We start from the raw sequence: 22,626 nt of genomic DNA on the forward strand, positions 1-22,626 counted from the left end.
CGGATGTAATAATATCTCCATTTGTATTTGGAGATTTTAATGACAGTAATAAGGCATCCGTCTGTCTTCTGGGACTTGATGATAAATGATGTCTGCGGAATTTAAGGTAAAGTCGTTAAAGTAGGTAAAGTGGATGATGAAGTAAAGTAATAAAGTAGGGAGTAAAGTAAATGTATAGTCGTTTGGCTTATGCTGGTGAGGCTGTGTAGCCATGTGATGTCTCCGGTTGTTGTCGGGAGTTGATGATATGACATCTCCGGTTGTCTTCGGAGATTTGATGAAGATTCCCGTACAGTCCAGGGTAAAGTGGTAAAGTGGATGATGTCTCCGATTGTCTTCGGCGGCTTAATGATAATTCCTGTAAAGTTCAGGGTAAAGTTGTTAAAGTTGGTAAAGTAAATGATAAAGTAGAGGGTAAAGTCGTAGTGTAGCCGTCTGGCTTATGCGTGTGAGGCTGTATAGCCGAATGATGCCTCCGGTTGTCTTCGGAGACTTAATGATGATCCCTGCAAAGTTCAGGATAAATCGTTAAAAGTTGGTAAAGTAAATGATAAAGTAATTGCTAAAGTAAAGTGATGGTGTAGCCATTTGGCTAATGCGGAAGAGGCTGAATAACCAAATGATGCCTCCGGTTGTCTTCGGAGATTTAATGTTGATTCCTGTAAAGTTCAGAGTAAAGTGGTTAAAGTTGGTAAAATATATGATAAAGTATTTGATAAAGTATGGAGTAAGGTGATAGCATAGCCGTTTGGCTGATGATGTTGACGGTATCGTGACAGGCTGAATTAACGGTACGTAATTCTGATTTGGTTCGTCTTTAACCTACAAAACAGGTATGTTTGTTAATGCAGTCATAAAGTTGTTGTGATTAAATTGAAATTAAATATAGAGTTAGAAATAAAGCCGTTTGGCTTTTGAGGCGAGGCCATGATGAGCCAAATGATGCTTTTGGCCCTGATTGATAGACTTGACTGTTGATCTCGCGATTTTAGGTTCCCGCACTCAAAGAAAAATTCTTAGTTTGGGAGGGGGAAGTTGATTCGTGTTGACTCGAAGCTTGACGTTGTTGGCTGCTCCATTCGTCTTATTTGTTTGGATCTTGTGATCTCCGTTCAAGCCTCGGTAGATGAACAGTAGTGAAACAATTGAAAGAAAGTGTTTCATTTGAAAGGTATGTATGTAAGTATATGTATAAGGAAAGATATATACGTAAGTATATGTATATAAGAAAAGGTATATGTGTAAATGTATATATATGTAAGTTGTAAAATATTCTGCCAACTTTAGATTGTGTGTTATATCCCGTATTTTTGAACCTCGGAGCATCTGCTGGGGTGGGGCCCACATACCGAGATTTTTTTTGGAACATCTGAAAAGTCATATGAATCACATATGTAAAGTTAAACACAATTCATGAAGTACCTTTGGACCAAATCAAAGTGGAAACCCTCCAAACGAATATTTTTAAGAAAACGTTTTCGGGTGACCTGACTTTGGGGGGCAAAAACTGTATTGTAAGTTTGGAATTTCGAAAATACCTTGACGTAGAAGTTGTAGATAATTGAATTAGCTTTCCATCCATAGGTCGTGGGTTCCCATGTGACGTCGGTACAAGGAGATATGAACGTTTTAAGGTCGAAAGGTCAGTGGGCTAGGCCCAACTCGGGACCAACCGAGTTGGCCCAAAAAAAAAAATGAAAAAAAAATTCAGGCCCAAGTGAGGAGCCATTCGGCCATGGTCCATAAAAAGGATCCAAGCCCATGGAATTAAGTCATGTGGTCAATGAATAAAAGACCACTTAATCATCCAAATTCCATAGAACTTTCAAGAGAAAGAATAGGAGGAAAAACAAGAGAAAAACAAGAAAAAAAAGAGGGCATTTCGGGTTTGGCCATAGAAAAATCACCCCTCAAAATCTTGCCTCTAAAATTATTTTCTTGTTGAATTCCTACTAAATTAAGTGTCCTCTACAACTTGGTGTAATTGTTTTGGAAGAAGGAGCACTTATTTCTTCAAGTTGACAACTTGTTCAAGTGAAGAAGTTTGTAGAAAAAGGTAAGAATCAATTCCTTTTTCTTATGTTATGAAGGTTTGTTTATGTTGTGGTATGTGGAAATGAGTAGAAATTATGGAAATAAGGAAGTTTGCAAAGTGGGTATGTATATATATATGTAGCCACGGGTGTATATATGTTGTATACATATATGAGTTGAATTTTATGTTGCATTCTAGTTGTGGTTATGATGGAAATTATATTGGGAATGAAAGTTGAATGAATTTTGGTTGAAGTTGGAATATAGATGATTATGTCACTTTAGAATAATTTTGTGATATTATGGAAATGAAGTTGTTAAGATGTGAATTATGATTATGGTTGATGAATTTGGAAGTTGGAAATTTGTTATGAAGTTGTATGCCAAAGATTTGATGTTTTGCATAAGTTATGATTTTGGCGGAAGATTGTATATCATGTATATCGAGTGTATATCTTAAGGAAAACGATATGAAATGTTTCTAGAACTATATGGTGATGATCATGATGGTTGTTGAATATGAAATTATTGATCTTAGTTGAAAGTTGGGTTGAATTGAAGATTATGTCAACTTGTGAGAAAAATGACTAGTTGAAGGATATTTGTGTTTTTAATGTTCATTGTTGATATTGTTGTTGTCGTTTGGGTTGTTGTTGATGATTTATAGCCGAGTTGAATTCTCGGGGTGTTATATGTATAGGGGAAGTGCTGCCGAAATTTCGGTAGCCAAATATGCTTAAAGTTGAAATAATGGCATTAATAATTCACAATTGGTAAACTTGACCAATTGCAGTTTTTCGACGAAACGGGAAGTGAGTTTGGAAAGGCTTAAGGAGCGCGAAAGGTATGTAAAGCAACCCCAATTCTTCCCTTGGCATGCCCCTAGTGTGTTAGGGTCGGATCCGGGCCTCGAAGGACCTCTTGGCCCTCGGAATCCGCAAGACAAAATTTCAGTTTTTCCTTCAGTAGAATTGAACCATTTTGATACGCTTTTTCTGAAATTATACAATTTTGCTCTAAATTATTCAGAAAGTCATAGAATGTTTGTATAACCTTTTTAGGTGATACTATATGCTTAGAGGGCACAATTTGAGCCCGCCGCCTTGTTTGTCCCAAGGCGGGCCCGCTATTTACGGTTTTGCCCCTAATGTGTTAAAGCTTCCTTTTTAAGCGATTTTTGAAAGAAATGTTTTAATTACCCTACTAATCGCTTAACGAATATTATTTTAAATATTCTGTTAAATATTATAAATTATTTTGACACTCGGAATGACTTCGGGAAAGTTATACTTCTGTAATTTATTATGATATCCGAAATACATTTATTATGATTCCGTCCGACCCCATTGGATTTGTTTGTCTTTGATACGCTTCATCGAGTCTTTGAAAACATTTATTATATTTTTAAATTGCATTAGTCTCTCACTACTCCATTCGTGGATGTCCCAATGTTTCCCACACTGAGCCCGGGCCAGGATATGTTGTCAAGCGTAATTCTCTGCATTGTTCGCCGCGCCCCGATGTGAGGGGGCAGGTATACGCGTACATGGGTCTGTGGAGTATGATGTGCCATGTCCGCCTATTCTGATCTGATCTGTTATGACCATTCTGATATGACATTTTATGATACGGGGCCACGCCCCTTTTTCTGATTCCTCTGTATAGTGGCACCGGCGTCGGGAGGGTGGCCACATTCTGTCTGCCGAGTCCCGTGTCAGGGACCGGATATGATATGATATGACATATGTTTCTGTACGCATTCTGTCTATTTTGGAAATATGCATTTGACACTCTGGATTCTGTACTCATTTTCTGTAACCATTATGATTTGACTTCTGTGATTCCGCTTTACATATTCAGTACATATTTCGTACTGACCCTCTTTCTTCGGGGGCTGCGTTTTCATGCCGCGCAGGTACTGACGACAGGTTCGCTGATCCACACGTTTAGGATCCTATTTCTGCTATTTGGGGCGCTCTCTTCTACAGAGCCCATCTTTTGGTACAGTCTGTCACTGCTATCTGGATATGTACTTTGTTCAGGGTATGACGGGGCCCTGTCCCGTCTTATGATTATGATATGTTCTAAAGAGGTCTGTGGATACATCTGTGTGGGTTCTGTACATATGTTTGGGATATTCTGTTCTGTGATGGCCTTATCGGCCTATGTGTGCCAAGTCTGCTTTTCTGCTAAATTCTGTAGCGACCACTAATATTATTATTATATTATTATTCTGTTAATATGCTAATTTGGGGTATCGGGTACGTATAGGTGCCTAGCTCGGGCACTGGTCGCGGCCCACGGGGTTGGGTCGTGACAAAAGTGGTATCAGAGCAGTTCGTCCTCGGAATGTCCACAGACCGTGTCTAGTAGAGTCTTGTTTATCGGTGTGTTGTGCACCACGCCTATAAACAGGAGGCTACAGGGCATTTAGGATACTACCCTTCTTTCTGTCTTAGATCGTGCGATAGAGCTGTGTTATCAGGATGACCCCTTCCTAACGAGTGGCTATATTTGCAGATATGCCTCCAAAAAAAGCGACAGCGGCCCAAAAGGCCAAGTCAGTTGCCATAGGAGAGACTAGCCGGGTCCAGAGGACTACCAGGGCCCAGGTATATATTGCTCCGGAGACTTTGCCCCAGACAGAGGGTTCTTCTACACCGCCACTCGTGGAGGAGATTGGGGCAGCCGTAGCTGCAGATCGGGGGACGGCTCCACTGCCAGCTCCCGCAGTTCCAGTACCTGAACCTCCAGCTCCACGGCCAGGCACTGAGGATCAGTCTATGAGGGAGGCAGTCCAGTTGCTGACTAGACTTGTGGCAGGGCAGGTTCAGGGGCATGGACTGGGAGGTGACCGGGCAGTCAGGCGTGATAGTTCGAGAGCCCGTGAGTTTTTGACTTGTAACCCTCCAGAGTTCTTCGGGACAAAGCCCGAGGAGGATCCTGAGGAGTTTATTAGGAAGATGCGACGCACTCTAGATTTGATTAATGCTTCCGAGACAGAGTCAGTCGCGTTAGCTTCGTACCGGTTATATGATGTGGCGGCAAACTGGTACGAGTCATGGGGGCTATCCAGGGGGGACGGCGCTCCTCCAGCAGTTTGGGGCAATTTTTCTCAGGCATTTCTTGGACACTTTCTGCCCCCAGAGTTGCGACGAGCCAGATCTGATAGATTCTTATTATTGAGGCAGAAGGGCCGCAGTATTCGGGACTATAGTTTGGAGTTTGATTCCTTGGCCCGATATGCACCTACTGTGGTGGCTACTATGGCGGACCGGATGCATAGCTATATTATGGGGCTGGATCGGTATTTTGTTGATAGCTGCTTAGTGTTGGCTGCTCAGCCCGGTATGGACATTGCCCGTATCCAGGCCCATGCCCAGGGTATGGAGGATCGGGGCAGAGGAGGACACCAGCCTGACAGGGGCCAGGATCGGAGACAGCCCAAGAGGGCCAGGTCATCTGGAGACTTTCGGGGCAGACAGCCCCAACAGCCGCAGCAGCCTAGTAGATTTTCATCTCAGCCGGCGCAGAGCGCGCCTCCCCAGCCTGCAGGTCGCAGATTCGATAGCCCAGGGTATTCAGGAGCAGGCCAGAGCTCCAGGGCTTCAGGTTCGCGGACAGATAGGGGTTCTGGTCAGATGAGGCCACCCAGGGTTCAGTGTTCTTTTTGCGGCAGATACCATACGGGAGAGTGCTACAGAGCCACCGGTGCATGCTTTTCTTGTGGCCGTCAGGGCCTTTCTGTGAGAGATTGCCCGTATAAGGGTAGTTCGGGTGGTGCAGCGCAGCCTACCGGATCAGCCGCTGGGTCTTCATCGTCGTCAGTGGCTATGCGCCCTACGGGGCAGGGTTTTCCAGCACCAGCAGGTCGCGGCAGAGGCCGTGGTGGAGCTTCTGGTATTAGCGGTCCTTCGAACCGCATTTATGCTTTGGCCAGCCGCCAGGATCAGGAGGCATCTCCTAATGTCGTTACAGGTACTTTATTGGTCTTCTCTCGGTCTGTGTATGCATTAATTGATCCAGGTTCGACTTTATCATATATTTCACCCCTTGTTGCCGGTAAAATTGGTATTATGTCTGAACCTATAGAGCCATTTGAGGTAGCCACGCCGATAGGGGTTTTTGTTGTAGCGAAACAGGTTTATAAAGACTGTTCTGTGATCGTTTGTGACCGTGACATTAAGGCAGATCTGGTAGAGTTAGATATGACTTAATTTGATGTTATTATGGGTATGGATTGGCTAGCTTCCTGTTACGCTAATGTTGACTGCCAAAATAAGGTAGTTCGCTTCCAGTTTCCCGGGGAGCCAGTTATAAATTGGGCTGGTAATACAGCATCGCCGAAAGGTAAGTTTATTTCATACCTTAAGGCAAAGAAAATGATCAGAAAGGGTTATATCTATCATCTGGTTCGGGTGCAAGACTTGGACGCCGAGACGCCGACACTTCAGTCAGTCCCCGTGATTAATGAGTTTCCAGATGTTTTCCCCGACGAGCTTCCAGGTCTTCCTCCAGAGCGGGAGATAGATTTCTCTATTGACTTACTCCCAGACACTCAGTCTATCTCTATTCCTCCGTATAGAATGGCGCCTGCAGAATTAAAGGAGTTGAAGGAGCAGCTGAAAGATTTGTTGGATAAGGGCTTCATCAGACCTAGTACTTCGCCTTGGGGAGCCCGGTATTATTTGTGCGTAAGAAGGACGGGTCGCTACGTATGTGTATTGATTATCGGCAGCTGAATAAGGTTACTATAAAGAATAAATACCCCCTCCCCAGGATTGATGATTTGTTTGATCAGCTGCAGGGCGCTAAGTGTTTTTCGAAGATAGATCTTCGATCCGGTTACCACCAGGTGCGAGTACGAGAGGCCGATATCCCTAAGACAGCTTTCCGGACCCGATATGGGCATTACGAGTTCAGGGTTATGTCTTTTGGGCTTACTAATGCCCCCGCAGTATTCATGGATTTGATGAACCGGGTATTCAGGCCATTCTTGGATATGTTTGTAATTGTATTCATTGATGATATCCTGGTTTATTCTCGGTCTGAGGCAGAGCACGCAGATCATCTGAGATCGGTATTAGGGGTACTCCGGCATCAGAAGTTATATGCGAAATTTTCTAAGTGCGAATTCTGGCTGTCTTCAGTGGCCTTCTTGGGGCATATTATTGCAGCTGATGGTGTCCGGGTGGACACACAGAAGATTGAGGCCGTGAAGAATTGGCCCAGACCTACGACGCCCACAGAGGTACGCAGTTTCCTGGGGTTAGCAGGATATTACAGGAGATTTGTGGAGAAGTTTGCTTCGATTTCAGCGCCTTTGACAAGGCTGACTCAGAAGGGAGCTAAGTTCCTGTGGTCTGACGCTTGTGAACGGAGCTTCCAGTTGCTGAAGGAGAAGCTGCCTACAGCCCCAGTTCTGACTCTTCCAGAGGGACCGGACGGGTATGTTATTTATTGTGACGCTTCTGGCATGGGGTTGGGCTGTGTATTGATGCAGCATGGCAGAGTTATAGCGTATGCTTCCCGGCAGCTCAAGAAGCATGAGAAGAATTATCCTACCCACGATCTGGAGCTCGCAGCGGTAATTCATGCTCTGAAGATATGGAGACACTATTTATATGGCGTTCATGTGGATATCTATACTGATCATAAGAGTCTCCAGTATATTTTCAGGCAGAGAGAGCTTAATTTGCGACAGCGGAGGTGGCTGGAGCTTCTGAAAGATTATGACGTGGATATTCTGTATCATCCGGGTAAGGCTAATGTTGTTGCCGATGCGCTCAGTCGGAAGTCTATGGGCAGTTTGGCCGATTTACAGCCAGACAGGAGAGAGATAGCCCGTGATATTCAGCAGTTGGCTAGTCTCGGGGTTCGTCTGGCCGATTCTGGAGATACACGGATTTCTGTTCGAGGGGTTTCTGAGTCATCCCTCAGGGACGATATTAAGCGGCATCAGTTTGAGGATCCTGTCTTAGCTCGGTACAGGGACACAGCCTATGATAAGGAGAGGACTCCGTTCGAGTTTTCACCGGACGGCACTATGTTATACAGAGGCAGGTTGTGTGTACCTGATATTGCAGGCCTTCGGCAACAGGTTATGAGCGAGGCACATTATGCTCGCTATTCGGTCCATCCTGGGTCTACGAAGATGTACCATGATCTCCGATGCTTATACTGGTGGGACGGCATGAAACGGGATATTGCAGAGTTCGTCGCCCAGTGCCCTAATTGTCAGCAGGTCAAGATTGAGCATCAGAAGCCGGGTGGACTGTTGCAGGAGATGGAAATCCCGACTTGGAAGTGGGAGGTTATTAATATGGACTTCATTACAGGTTTGCCTCGCACTCCACGGAAGTATGATTCCATCTGGGTCGTTGTTGATAGGCTGACGAAATCATCCCATTTTCTTCCCGTCAGGACTACTTATTCCGCCGAGGATTATGCCAGGCTCTATATTAGAGAGATTGTGAAGCTTCACGGAGTTCCTATATCTATTATTTCTGACAGAGGCGCCCAGTTTACGGCGCGTTTCTGGAGGTCGTTTCAGGAGGGTCTAGGGACTCAGGTGAGTCTGAGCACAGCCTTTCATCCTCAGAGCGACGGACAGGCCGAGCGCACTATACAGACGCTGGGGGATATGTTGCGGGCCTGCGTTATTGATTTCAGAGGCAGCTGGGATGATCACTTGCCATTGATTGAGTTTGCATATAATAACAGTTACCATTCCAGCATCCAGATGGCTCCGTATGAGGCTCTATATGGCAGGAAATGCAGATCGCCGATTGGCTGGTTTGATATTGGCGAGTCAGAGTTGATTGGCCCAGATATGGTCCAGCAGGCCGTGGACAAGGTAAAACTTATTCGGGAGCGACTGTTGGCAGCCCAGAGTCGACAGAAGTCATACGCGGATAAACGGCGTCGACCGTTGGAGTTTCAGGTAGGCGATTGGGTATTCCTGAAGGTATCGCCTATGAAAGGCGTGATGCGGTTCGGCAGAAAGGGTAAGCTCAGTCCGCGTTATATTGGGCCTTATCAGATTGTTCGAAAAACTGGAAATGTCGCCTATGAGCTAGATTTGCCATCTGATTTGGAAACGGTACATCCGGTATTTCATGTCTCTATGCTTCGTAAATGCGTCGGTGACCCTTCTAGAATATTTCCTGCTGATGATATTCAGGTGACGGAGCAACTATCGTACGAGGAGCAGCCCGTATCTATTTTGGATCGTCAGGTAAGGAGGCTTCGGAATAAAGATATAGCCTCTGTTAAGGTACTGTGGCAGACCGATAATAGGGAGGAAATGACATGGGAGGCCGAAGAGGAAATGAAGAAGAAATATCCTCATTTGTTCTCTATACCCACAGGTAACCTTAAATCCCTGCTTTAATTTATTCCAATATCAATCGTGTGTCATATGTGATGTCTGTAAACATGAACTCCCCCAAAGTATTTTCAAACCCTATGAGATTAATTTAACATTCGAGGACGAATGTTCTAAAGGGGGGGGGGGGATGTTATATCCCGTATTTTTGAACCTCGGAGCATCTGCTGGGGTGGGGCCCACATACCGAGATTTTTTTTGGAACATCTGAAAAGTCATATGAATCACATATGTAAAGTTAAACACAATTCATGAAGTACCTTTGGACCAAATCAAAGTGGAAACCCTCCAAACGAATATTTTTAAGAAAATATTTTCGGGTGACCTGACTTTGGGGGGCAAAAACTGTATTGTAAGTTTGGAATTTCGAAAATACCTTGAAGTAGAAGTTGTAGATAATTGAATTAGCTTTCCATCCATAGGTCGTGGGTTCCCAGGTGACGTCGGTACAAGGAGATATGAACGTTTTAAGGTCGAAAGGTCAGTGGGCTAGGCCCAACTCGGGACCAACCGAGTTGGCCCAAAAAAAAAAATGAAAAAAAAATTCAGGCCCAAGTGAGGAGCCATTCGGCCATGGTCCATAAAAAGGATCCAAGCCCATGGAATTAAGTCATGTGGTCAATGAATAAAAGACCACTTAATCATCCAAATTCCATAGAACTTTCAAGAGAAAGAATAGGAGGAAAAACAAGAGAAAAACAAGAACAAAAAGAGGGCATTTCGGGTTTGGCCATAGAAAAATCACCCCTCAAAATCTTGCCTCTAAAATTATTTTCTTGTTGAATTGCTACTAAATTAAGTGTCCTCTACAAGTTGGTGTAATTGTTTTGGAAGAAGGAGCACTTATTTCTTCAAGTTGACAACTTGTTCAAGTGAAGAAGCTTGTAGAAAAAGGTAAGAATCAATTCCTTTTTCTTATGTTATGAAGGTTTGTTTATGTTGTGGTATGTGGAAATGAGTAGAAATTATGGAAATAAGGAAGTTTGCAAAGTGGGTATGTATATATATATATGTAGCCATGGGTGTATATATGTTGTATACATATATGAGTTGAATTTTATGTTGCATTCTAGTTGTGGTTATGATGGAAATTATATTGGGAATGAAAGTTGAATGAATTTTGGTTGAAGTTGGAATATAGATGATTATGTCACTTTAGAATAATTTTGTGATATTATGGAAATGAAGTTGTTAAGATGTGAATTATGATTATGGTTGATGAATTTGGAAGTTGGAAATTTGTTATGAAGTTGTATGCCAAAGATTTGATGTTTTGCATAAGTTATGATTTTGGCGGAAGATTGTATATCATGTATATCGAGTGTATATCTTAAGGAAAACGATATGAAATGTTTCTAGAACTATATGGTGATGATCATGATGGTTGTTGAATATGAAATTATTGATCTTAGTTGAAAGTTGGGTTGAATTGAAGATTATGTCAACTTGTGAGAAAAATGACTAGTTGAAGGATATTTGTGTTTTTAATGTTCATTGTTGATATTGTTGTTGTCGTTTGGGTTGTTGTTGATGATTTATAGCCGAGTTGAATTCTCGGGGTGTTATATGTATAGGGGAAGTGCTGCCGAAATTTCGGTAGCCAAATATGCTTAAAGTTGAAATAATGGCATTAATAATTCACAATTGGTAAACTTGACCAATTGCAGTTTTTCGACGAAACGGGAAGTGAGTTTGGAAAGGCTTAAGGAGCGCGAAAGGTATGTAAAGCAACCCCAATTCTTCCCTTGGCATGCCCCTAGTGTGTTAGGGTCGGATCCGGGCCTCGAAGGACCTCTTGGCCCTCGGAATCCGCAAGACAAAATTTCAGTTTTTCCTTCAGTAGAATTGAACCATTTTGATACGCTTTTTCTGAAATTATGCAATTTTGCTCTAAATTATTCAGAAAGTCATAGAATGTTTGTATAACCTTTTTAGGTGATACTATATGCTTAGAGGGCACAATTTGAGCCCGCCGCCTTGTTTGTCCCAAGGCGGGCCCGCTATTTACGGTTTTGCCCCTAATGTGTTAAAGCTTCCTTTTTAAGCGATTTTTGAAAGAAATGTTTTAATTACCCTACTAATCGCTTAACGAATATTATTTTAAATATTCTGTTAAATATTATAAATTATTTTGACACTCGGAATGACTTCGGGAAAGTTATACTTCTGTAATTTATTATGATATCCGAAATACATTTATTATGATTCCGTCCGACCCCATTGGATTTGTTTGTCTTTGATACGCTTCATCGAGTCTTTGAAAACATTTATTATATTTTTAAATTGCATTAGTCTCTCACTACTCCATTCGTGGATGTCCCAATGTTTCCCACACTGAGCCCGGGCCAGGATATGTTGTCAAGCGTAATTCTCTGCATTGTTCGCCGCGCCCCGATGTGAGGGGGCAGGTATACGCGTACATGGGTCTGTGGAGTATGATGTGCCATGTCCGCCTATTCTGATCTGATCTGTTATGGCCATTCTGATATGACATTTTATGATACGGGGCCACGCCCCTTTTTCTGATTCCTCTGTATAGTGGCACCGGCGTCGGGAGGGTGGCCACATTCTGTCTGCCGAGTCCCGTGTCAGGGACCGGATATGATATGATATGACATATGTTTCTGTACGCATTCTGTCTATTTTGGAAATATGCATTTGACACTCTGGATTCTGTACTCATTTTCTGTAACCATTATGATTTGACTTCTGTGATTCCGCTTTACATATTCAGTACATATTTCGTACTGACCCTCTTTCTTCGGGGGCTGCGTTTTCATGCCGCGCAGGTACTGACGACAGGTTCGCTGATCCACACGTTTAGGATCCTATTTCTGCTATTTGGGGCGCTCTCTTCTACAGAGCCCATCTTTTGGTACAGTCTGTCACTGCTATCTGGATATGTACTTTGTTCAGGGTATGACGGGGCCCTGTCCCGTCTTATGATTATGATATGTTCTAAAGAGGTCTGTGGATACATCTGTGTGGGTTCTGTACATATGTTTGGGATATTCTGTTCTGTGATGGCCTTATCGGCCTATGTGTGCCAAGTCTGCTTTTCTGCTAAATTCTGTAGCGACCACTAATATTATTATTATATTATTATTCTGTTAATATGCTAATTTGGGGTATCGGGTACGTATAGGTGCCTAGCTCGGGCACTGGTCGCGGCCCACGGGGTTGGGTCGTGACAAAAGTGGTATCAGAGCAGTTCGTCCTCGGAATGTCCACAGACCGTGTCTAGTAGAGTCTTGTTTATCGGTGTGTTGTGCACCACGCCTATAAACAGGAGGCTACAGGGCATTTAGGATACTACCCTTCTTTCTGTCTTAGATCGTGCGATAGAGCTGTGTTATCAGGATGACCCCTTCCTAACGAGTGGCTATATTTGCAGATATGCCTCCAAAAAAAGCGACAGCGGCCCAAAAGGCCAAGTCAGTTGCCGTAGGAGAGACTAGCCGGGTCCAGAGGACTACCAGGGCCCAGGTATATATTGCTCCGGAGACTTTGCCCCAGACAGAGGGTTCTTCTACACCGCCACTCGTGGAGGAGATTGGGGCAGCCGTAGCTGCAGATCGGGGGACGGCTCCACTGCCAGCTCCCGCAGTTCCAGTACCTGAGCCTCCAGCTCCACGGCCAGGCACTGAGGATCAGTCTATGAGGGAGGCAGTCCAGTTGCTGACTAGACTTGTGGCAGGGCAGGTTCAGGGGCATGGACTGGGAGGTGACCGGGCAGTCAGGCGTGATAGTTCGAGAGCCCGTGAGTTTTTGACTTGTAACCCTCCAGAGTTCTTCGGGACAAAGCCCGAGGAGGATCCTGAGGAGTTTATTAGGAAGATGCGACGCACTCTAGATTTGATTAATGCTTCCGAGACAGAGTCAGTCGCGTTAGCTTCGTACCGGTTATATGATGTGGCGGCAAACTGGTACGAGTCATGGGGGCTATCCAGGGGGGACGGCGCTCCTCCAGCAGTTTGGGGCAATTTTTCTCAGGCATTTCTTGGACACTTTCTGCCCCCAGAGTTGCGACGAGCCAGATCTGATAGATTCTTATTATTGAGGCAGAAGGGCCGCAGTATTCGGGACTATAGTTTGGAGTTTGATTCCTTGGCCCGATATGCACCTACTGTGGTGGCTACTATGGCGGACCGGATGCATAGATATATTATGGGGCTGGATCGGTATTTTGTTGATAGCTGCTTAGTGTTGGCTGCTCAGCCCGGTATGGACATTGCCCGTATCCAGGCCCATGCCCAGGGTATGGAGGATCGGGGCAGAGGAGGACACCAGCCTGACAGGGGCCAGGATCGGAGACAGCCCAAGAGGGCCAGGTCATCTGGAGACTTTCGGGGCAGACAACCCTAACAGCCGCAGCAGCCTAGCAGATTTTCATCTCAGCCGGCGCAGAGCGCGCCTCCCCAGCCTGCAGGTCGCAGATTCGATAGCTCAGGGTATTCAGGAGCAGGCCAGAGCTCCAGGGCTTCAGGTTCGCGGACAGATAGGGGTTCTGGTCAGATGAGGCCACCCAGGGTTCAGTGTTCTTTTTGCGGCAGATACCATACGGGAGAGTGCTACAGAGCCACCGGTGCATGCTTTTCTTGTGGCCGTCAGGGCCTTTCTGTGAGAGATTGCCCGTATAAGGGTAGTTCGGGTGGTGCAGCGCAGCCTACCGGATCAGCCGCTGGGTCTTCATCGTCGTCAGTGGCTATGCGCCCTACGGGGCAGGGTTTTCCAGCACCAGCAGGTCGCGGCAGAGGCCGTGGTGGAGCTTCTGGTATTAGCGGTCCTTCGAACCGCATTTATGCTTTGGCCAGCCGCTAGGATCAGGAGGATCTCCTAATGTCGTTACAGGTACTTTATTGGTCTTCTCTCGGTCTGTGTATGCATTAATTGATCCAGGTTCGGCATGTTCAGTCTACCAAGACTCCTGGTTCGGCACCCTGTATTGTCAGTGCCTTGGTGTTGTGAGTAGTTGTAGCAGTAATCTTCATGTGTGTTTGTCTTATTGTTCCCACGGGAGCGACAAAAGTTGATGACATGTCCCTTTTCCACCCTCCGATCGACACACACATGGCCTCTTTCAAATCTTGGCATCTTCGTGAGTAGGTAAAGGATTGTTGACCACATTGGGCTTAGCTTGAGCGAGCTGGACTACTCCTTCCTTAATCAGGGCTTCGATTTTGTTTTTAAGCCCATAGCAATCTTCAGTGGCGTGCCCAGCAACTCCAGAATGGTATGCACAGCGCTTGGAACCATCAAACCATTTTGGGATAGGATTGGGAATTCTTCCTTCAATCGGTTGTATTATGCCTGCTGCTTTCATTCTTTCAAACAACTGAGCCAATGGTTCAGCGAGTCGAGTGTAATTACGAGTGTTTTTGGTGTCAGGGTTTGGACGATCTCTAGGTGCAGCATGTGGTAGATTTTGGTATGTTGGAGCTTGGATGGGTTGATACGGACGTGGGTTTTGATGTGGAGGTGCTCGGGGTTGGTAGTAGTTTGCTTGGGCGTGGTAGACAGGGTAAGAAGATAGTGGAGCTTGGTAGGGTTCAGGGTAGTGGTAAGGGTAGAAAGGTTGTTGTGGGTGGTTAAAGTAAGTAATGGCTTGGCTCGGCTTATGCCCTTGGACATTCATGACTGCAGCGACGTCTTCCTTCTTCTTTTTAACCCCGTTGATAGAACCAGATTGAACAACTTTGTTTATTGCTTGTAAAGCAATAAGATCCTGAATTTTCCCCGATTTGATTCCTTCTTCTAAGGCTTCTCCCATTCGGACAACTTCTGTGAATTTTTGTCCCATCATACCTATCATTTTCTCGTAAAATATGCCATCCTGGCATTCAATGAAGGTAGCAGTCATTTCTCTATCATTCATCGGAGGTTGAACCCTGGCCGCTTCTGACCTCCAACGTAACGCATACTCGCGGAATGTCTCAACCGCTTTCTTGGTTAACTTAGTCATGTAGACTCTATCCGGCGTGATATCGGTGTTAAAACTGAATCTGTCCATAAAGTCTTGCGCCATGTCACTCCAACCACGCCATTTACGGACGTCCTGTTGTGTATACCAAGTAAGAGCTTCGCCAGATAAGCTTCTTATGAAGAGCTTCATCCTTATATTCTGATCTCTGCCCACTCCCACCAGTTTGTCACAATAAGCCCTTAAGTGTGTATGAGGGTCGCCTGTTCCATTGAATGTATCAAATTACGGCGGTTTGTAGCCTACGGGCAAATCGACGTCAGGTTGAACACAGAGATCCTCGTATTCTACACTCTTAGTTCCCCTAGCAACTTGAAGGTTTCTCATTGCTTCTTTGAGACTGTGGATCTCTTTTAGCAATATGTTATCTTCCCCTACTTTTGCATCCCTTTCCATTTCCTCGTATTGATCTACCTCGGGTTGGAGCCTGACCGTTACTGGGTTGGTAAAAGCTTGCGTTTCCGTTGCATATACCAGAGGAACATATTGTGCATTAGGGGTGACAAAATGTGCCCCTTGTGGATGCTGGGTTGGATAAGTTTGGACAGTGGGAGTGTTTTGGACTGGAGGTGGTGTGTTATAAGTGGTGTTTGTAGGTGGTTGATTTGGTAGGCTTAGCGGAGTAGTTGCAGGTGGTGGATTAGTGTTGGTGGGCAAAGTAACATAGGGAGTGTGAACTAGCGATTGACTTGGTGGGTTGATGGGTAGTGGATTAGGAGTAGCATAGGTAGCGTAGGTGGGTGGTTGATTTTGTGGAGGAGTATAGTTAGTGTAAGTGGGTGGTTGACTTTGTGGGGGAGTATAGGCGGATGATGGATTTGGTGGATTTACATGGGTGATCGGAGGTAAGTTGTTGTTGGTAGGTGCATTGTTTTGTAGAGGAAAATGCTCAGGAACTGGAGATTCGAGTGATGGGAAACGAGGTGGGTTTGGTGCAGTATTTCCAGGTTCAGGAGGTGAATTTTGGAGTGTGATGGATAAATTGGTCAAGTCCCTAACCCGATTTAGTTCTCCACGTAGATTCTCAATTTCTTGAGTCAGGCGGGCGATATGTTCATCCCGTTGAATAGTAGTTCCGTGTTCGGAAGTCTCGGGCGGATCGCTAGAGATCACGATATTTTCCACACCAGTTGAAATAGCTGCGGCCGGATCAGACATAGTAATTTCATTTCCTTGAACAACCCAACTACGTTCAGGTAACGATGACGTCTTTGACCTTGTGATGTAAGGATGGTCGGCCATCGAGTGTCAACACGAATCAACTCTTTGGGAATAAACATAAAAAGAAACATAAAGTGCAAATGATGTCAGTGTCATTAACCTATCTAGGTAAAGTCATGATCACGTAAAGTCACGTAGAATAAAATCAAACATGCTGTCAAACAAATGTAAACGATTATATCAAACGATAACGCGTCCTAATATGCATGTGACCTCTTTGTGCCAGAGGTAGGCCTAACGTTTGTTTGAAGGGTAAAGTGAGCCATAATATATCATCCCGTTGCTTTTGATTAATTAAACAAGTTCTATTTCTCAAAAAATAAAGTACAAAACAATGTAGTATTTATTACATGTCAAATGAATACAACATAAAGTGTTTCCTAATAAAATTTCCTATGCCTAACTTCTAGTTCCATTTGTGATGTCCTTAATTTGCGTCATTTGTTGTACTCCAATGCAAATCCATACCTGTCATAAAACGTTAGTCATTCTCTCCCTCCTAAAGTTTAATTAATTAGAGCAAATAGTCAATATTTAGGCACAGTTATCCTTCAAACATGCACATAAAGTATGCTTAATGTCACTTAGGGTCGTGAACCCGCTTGGACGTTTGGTAAAGTTGTTTAATGGATTTAATACACCAAGGGTATTAAACCTCCTAGGTCATGAAATGTATGCTCTTAATAAAGAGTGTTGGTTTAGCTCTATCTTAGGCTGACTAAGAGTTGTTTTCCTATGACACAAGGTTCTCCCAAGTGGACAACTTGGGAGTGGAAAGTCCGTGGCCATCGACTGCACCGCCGATCGACTAAATCCACAAGATCAATCCAACTAAAGGGGTAATTTAGTAGTGCACGGGTGCGAACCGCGAAGCCGTTTTAAGTGTGTGAATATGTGTGAGTTTTCCAGGAGTGGAAGAAATATGAACGGAATGACAGTTTTATCAAAGCAAGTAACACATAAGCAGCTTATATCAAACAAACAATTAATAGCATGTAAAAACAGTTAACAAATAAATAAAGTAATTAAAATAAGCACACAAAGCCTATTTAAACTAAGTCCGTTTTGGTTAGAACCTAGGTAGAGTCCCCAGCAGAGTCGCCAAACTGTTATACCCTATTTTAACCGGAGTCAAAATAATTTATAACATCCGGATAATTCTGGGGTTAATTAAAGTTGAGAGTCGCCACCTAATTATTTATGGTGAATTAGGACACCTAAAGTTTATCAAAGTTATTTCCTAAAGTTAGCTCTGTTTAAGGTCTGCGAAATTTAAGATTTTGGGTAAGGGTTCAATTAGTCTAAAGGGAAGGTATTAGGCACCCTTTAAGACCCATTAACAATGGTTAACCGACCGGACTTACAATTAGTTAGGCTAACTGTAAACATAGTATTATAGAAAAGAACGTAGCTTCGTAAATGTGACTAAAGTTATAGATAAACATATAAGAATGCTATTTAAAATAGGACCTGTAGAAAAGTAATAATTTGTATAAAAGAGTATTTCTAATGCTATTTTGAATACGACTTGTAAATGTTGTTAAGGTTTTAAACGAAAGCATAATAGTGTTGTTTAAAATAATACTTGTAAAAAACATAATAATTTGCGTAAAAGAAGATTCTAAATGTTAAATGAGACTTAAAGATATGGTTAAGGCCTTAAATGAAAAATATAGTAATGTTATTCAAAATAAGATTTGTAGAAAATAGGATGATTTGTCTATGAGTAAATAGTCTTTTAAAAGATAATGCGACGAATGTGATTCTTTAAGTAAAATGATATTATATGAATATGATGGTATGGAAATGCCTGGACTTATCTTTCTATTTCTATCACTCTTTATTTAACCAATTTTTGGCTAAAAATATGTATAGTTAGATAAATCTTGAAAATGTTTATAAAATATAATTGGATCCCTACTTAATGACGTTTTGAAATTCATAAGATAGTAAGAGTGGAAAATGATTTCTTTAACCCAAAAATATATGGGCATACTATTTGAAAATCAATTACTCAAATAAATGTTATAGATACTATGAATAGTTTTAAAAATAGAAGTGAATGTAATTCGTGGTATTAACTACCCATTATTAAACTAAAACCCTTAATGTCACTAAGGTTTATCTTAATTAACAAGCACAAATGTTAGTCATACAATGCACATTAAATGCACACAACAATAAAAATGGAAGGGTAGATATAATGTAAATGGGCTTGATCCGTTTTTTTTTCATGGACTGCTACTACAGTCCGTTTCGCTAGTGGGTTTTAGCCCAAATTTTATGTATTGCTGCTGTCTGCCACTGTAGGGGGGGGGGGGGGGGTGACTCGGTAGGAGAATTACGTTGGGCTTTTGGCCCAACATCTGGTGCGGGAGATGACGAATCCGAAACTCGTATACGAGGGTCATGCATAAAAATGAAGGCAAAGTATTAGTATACGATCAATGGATAACACCAAACATGTAAGGTATAAAACTCAAACAAAACAAATTATATACATACTGTGCATATTTTTGGCATATTTGAAGTATACCTTATGTATGCATAGGTATACAACCTTGGTGCCTTAACAACATTAGTGCATTTATAACATTTAAAGCACACATTCTACCCAGTAGTGGCAGTACACATTGCAAGAATAAATTGCATAAGATACTAATAGAAAACGGCATCTGCATAGCAGTGGATGCAAGTGAGGAAGGAAACGAGGATGTGGACTGCTTACCAGCGCAAGGGGGCAGATTAATGCAGCTCAAATACTCACCATGACAAGTAGAGTGAAAGCCACAATGGAAGCATGTTAAACAAGCAATAATAAATGAAAGGCAGAGGCAGGGATGTGGGATGCACATGGACAATACCCTGTCTGGTGCAAATGGAACATCTCACATTTATCAATGACATAATAACCTTAATTATTAAGAGGAAAGTAACTAAATCTAGATAGGTGTACCAATATATGCAAGTGCCAGCAAAAGGTCGAATTCAAAACAGTAGAAGTGTCAGCATATTTCCTAAAAAAACAGTCCAATTAATAGGCAAGTAGATGCAGAGATCAGGTATGATAAAGATATTATAAGAGAGGCATTAATATACGGTTCCACACCATATTCAAGCATGCAAGATACAAACAAGTGAAAGGACCACAAACTGAGGGAAAGAAAAACTATCATGCTGAAAGAGACCAGATACAAACACAGTCAAGCAAATGATAGTAACGAGTTCACAATAAAGTAGCACATCAAATAAGTTTAGACTTCTCCTAGGCTCACAGAATTTGGACATAAACATTAAGCACAAAAGCGGTTAAGACAGGATTATGAAAGAGATAAGCATTTAAGGGAGATCAACTGATTTTGGAACACCAAATCATCTCGACTTAATCATCCAAACATGAGCTCATACGAACATCTAAACACTAATAAAATGAGATTAAACTAAATTGAAATGAGATAATAACATATGGATGCCATCCATTGTCAAACCGCGACAACTGAACTAAACACACACACTAACGACAGAATTGGAAACTGACGAAACAGGACAGGGCCAAACAAATTTAGCAACCAACATCGACATGTCATACTATCAGTTCATCATATCTATCCCAACAAATTACATTCATGACGGGTATCTTGCTAGAAGATAGAGTAAAAGAGAAACGATGTTGGCCTGTCCTGATCGTATATGTAATATACCTAGGATATACACACAGTAGTGTGTATATCAGACGTATATCGAATGTCTAATTTCCTCTTGTCTTGATAACCCACAGTATATCCTCTGTATATTTGATTTTAAATGTATCCTAAGTCCTGGAAATTCAGTCTTAGGCATCCGGATTACACTAGATATCTTTCAAATTCAATTAACGATTAATGTACTATCCTAACAGCTCCCAAACATCAAACAAATAATGCGACGACAAAGAAATTACACAATCACTAAACATATCGCAGAATAAACAAAAAAAAATCTTAAACAAAACAGAAACTAAAGACCATGAGTAATGAATGTATCGAAGTTTACCTCTTTTGTGTGCAATGAACTGGGGTGTCGAAGTCGTCGAATCTATGCCCGAACTCGACAAAACTCGAACCCGATCAAAGTAACCAAAGTCTCAGACTGAAAAATGAAAGTAGAGTAATATGTTGGCTGTTTTTTTGTTGATTAAAACTTGTGTTTTGTAGGGGATTTTCGTGGTTCCCAATCCTTGGGTTCCTCCTTTCTTTCTGTTCGATCTCCCTCTCTCTTTATAGAGTGAGGAGAGGGGAGCGTGTGAGAGAGGAGTGGGGAACAACGTGTGGGGGGCAAAGGAAAGTGGATGTGGCAGAGACATGGTGCGGTGAACGTGGAGATGGCAGGGGAGGGATGGAGAGAACGTGAGGGAGACAGGGGAGAGTGGGAGCAGAGGCGTGAGGGGTGAAAATGGGAGGGGTGAGCGGCGGTGAGGATATAAGAGAAAGGAAAGGGAAAAAGGTTTTAGGTTGAAGGGATTAGGTTAAGAAGGAAGAGGTGGGCTGGACCGGGTCGGGTAATGGGTTGGTCCGAATGGAAATGGTAATGGGCTGGTCCGTTTTGTATTTTAGTTGGGTTAAAAATGTGGGTTGGGTATTAAATGTGGGTTGTTTATTTGGGTAGGGAAATAATATTGCATTTGTATTTTGGGCCATTGATTTGGCTAAAAATTGTTGATCCTTCCTCCTCTATTTAATTATTTTTGGGTTTCTAATTTAATAGCTAGTACAGTACATGCTATAGAAAGACAATTAATAATTAATATGTAGAAGATAAGGATTTTACAAAGTGTCGTCTTGTAATTAATTTAACGATTCCAAACCCGAAAATGAAACGATGACGAACATTTAAAATTTGTGATAACTTATACTAGTAATATTGATAGTAAAGTAATGAAAATGAAAGTACTGATATTAATTATAGTAAAAATAAAGTGTTTGGCTTATCAATGGATTTAGAAGCCCGAGTAAATAAAATTAAATAAGGAGAGACAAAATTGGGTGTCAACAGCAGCGCCGCGTCCTCTACGTGCACGGCGTCCTCTGCCAGCACGGCTTCCTCCTCTGGGAGCCCCCGTGCTGCCTGATACTCAACCTCCGGAACAAGCTCCGCCATGCGCCTAATCTCGCCTGCCTGGCGGATACCATCCTCGGAAATCCTAACCATCTCCGCGGCAAGCCCCGCAAGCCCAGGGTAAGGCATATGCTCTAACCCCAAGATGCGTAAATGTTGTACGGCTACCAGCTGTATTTATGTTTAACAGAAACAAAAAAAGTTTAATTTTAAAACGTAACAATTAATGAAATTAGATAAATTTAAATACGATAAACTTACCAATGTCTCGTACTGCCCCGCGAGTGCTGAATATCCTACATCCCTAGGGGGACGCAAAGCTGGGTTGCCGATCAATCGACGTGTGATCTGATGATACCAGCGCATGTAATGCTTAATGGGAGTCAAATGCCCGACCACCGCTAAAGTGCCCAACCTGTTCTCCCAACGGTGGAGCTGGACATCCATGAAAGCCAAAAAATGATCACCAATGGCAGCCCGATCGTTCCGCTGGTAGTGTCGGAGCTCATGACGGACATCAGGGGGTATACTCTGTGTATGCCCAAACTGTCGTAAGACACGCTCGGGCATGTGATCCTCTACGATGTCCAGGTGTATCAATGGACACCGCGACCTCCAAACCCTCTAACCTGCCCTATAGAAGGGGGGCAAACCATCTAATATAGCAGCGTACGGCGTCCATATAAATAGCTGCATAACATATAAATACAAATCAGTGATCACCATGTAGAAAAGACGTTTAATTAAATTATTAATGTAAATTTAAATAGTTTTACCGCATCATCCGTCATGTGATCAAGCTGGTCCCGGAATGGAAGAATACTGTGGTGCGTATCGACATCCCGGTCAAAACCCGTTGTCCACCTCCTCGCATAAGGCATGTCAATCTCAAGGTGATGCCTAGGTACGG

This window comes from Lycium barbarum, chromosome 12, assembly GCF_019175385.1.
Source record: "Lycium barbarum isolate Lr01 chromosome 12, ASM1917538v2, whole genome shotgun sequence".
Lineage (NCBI taxonomy): Eukaryota > Viridiplantae > Streptophyta > Magnoliopsida > Solanales > Solanaceae > Lycium > Lycium barbarum.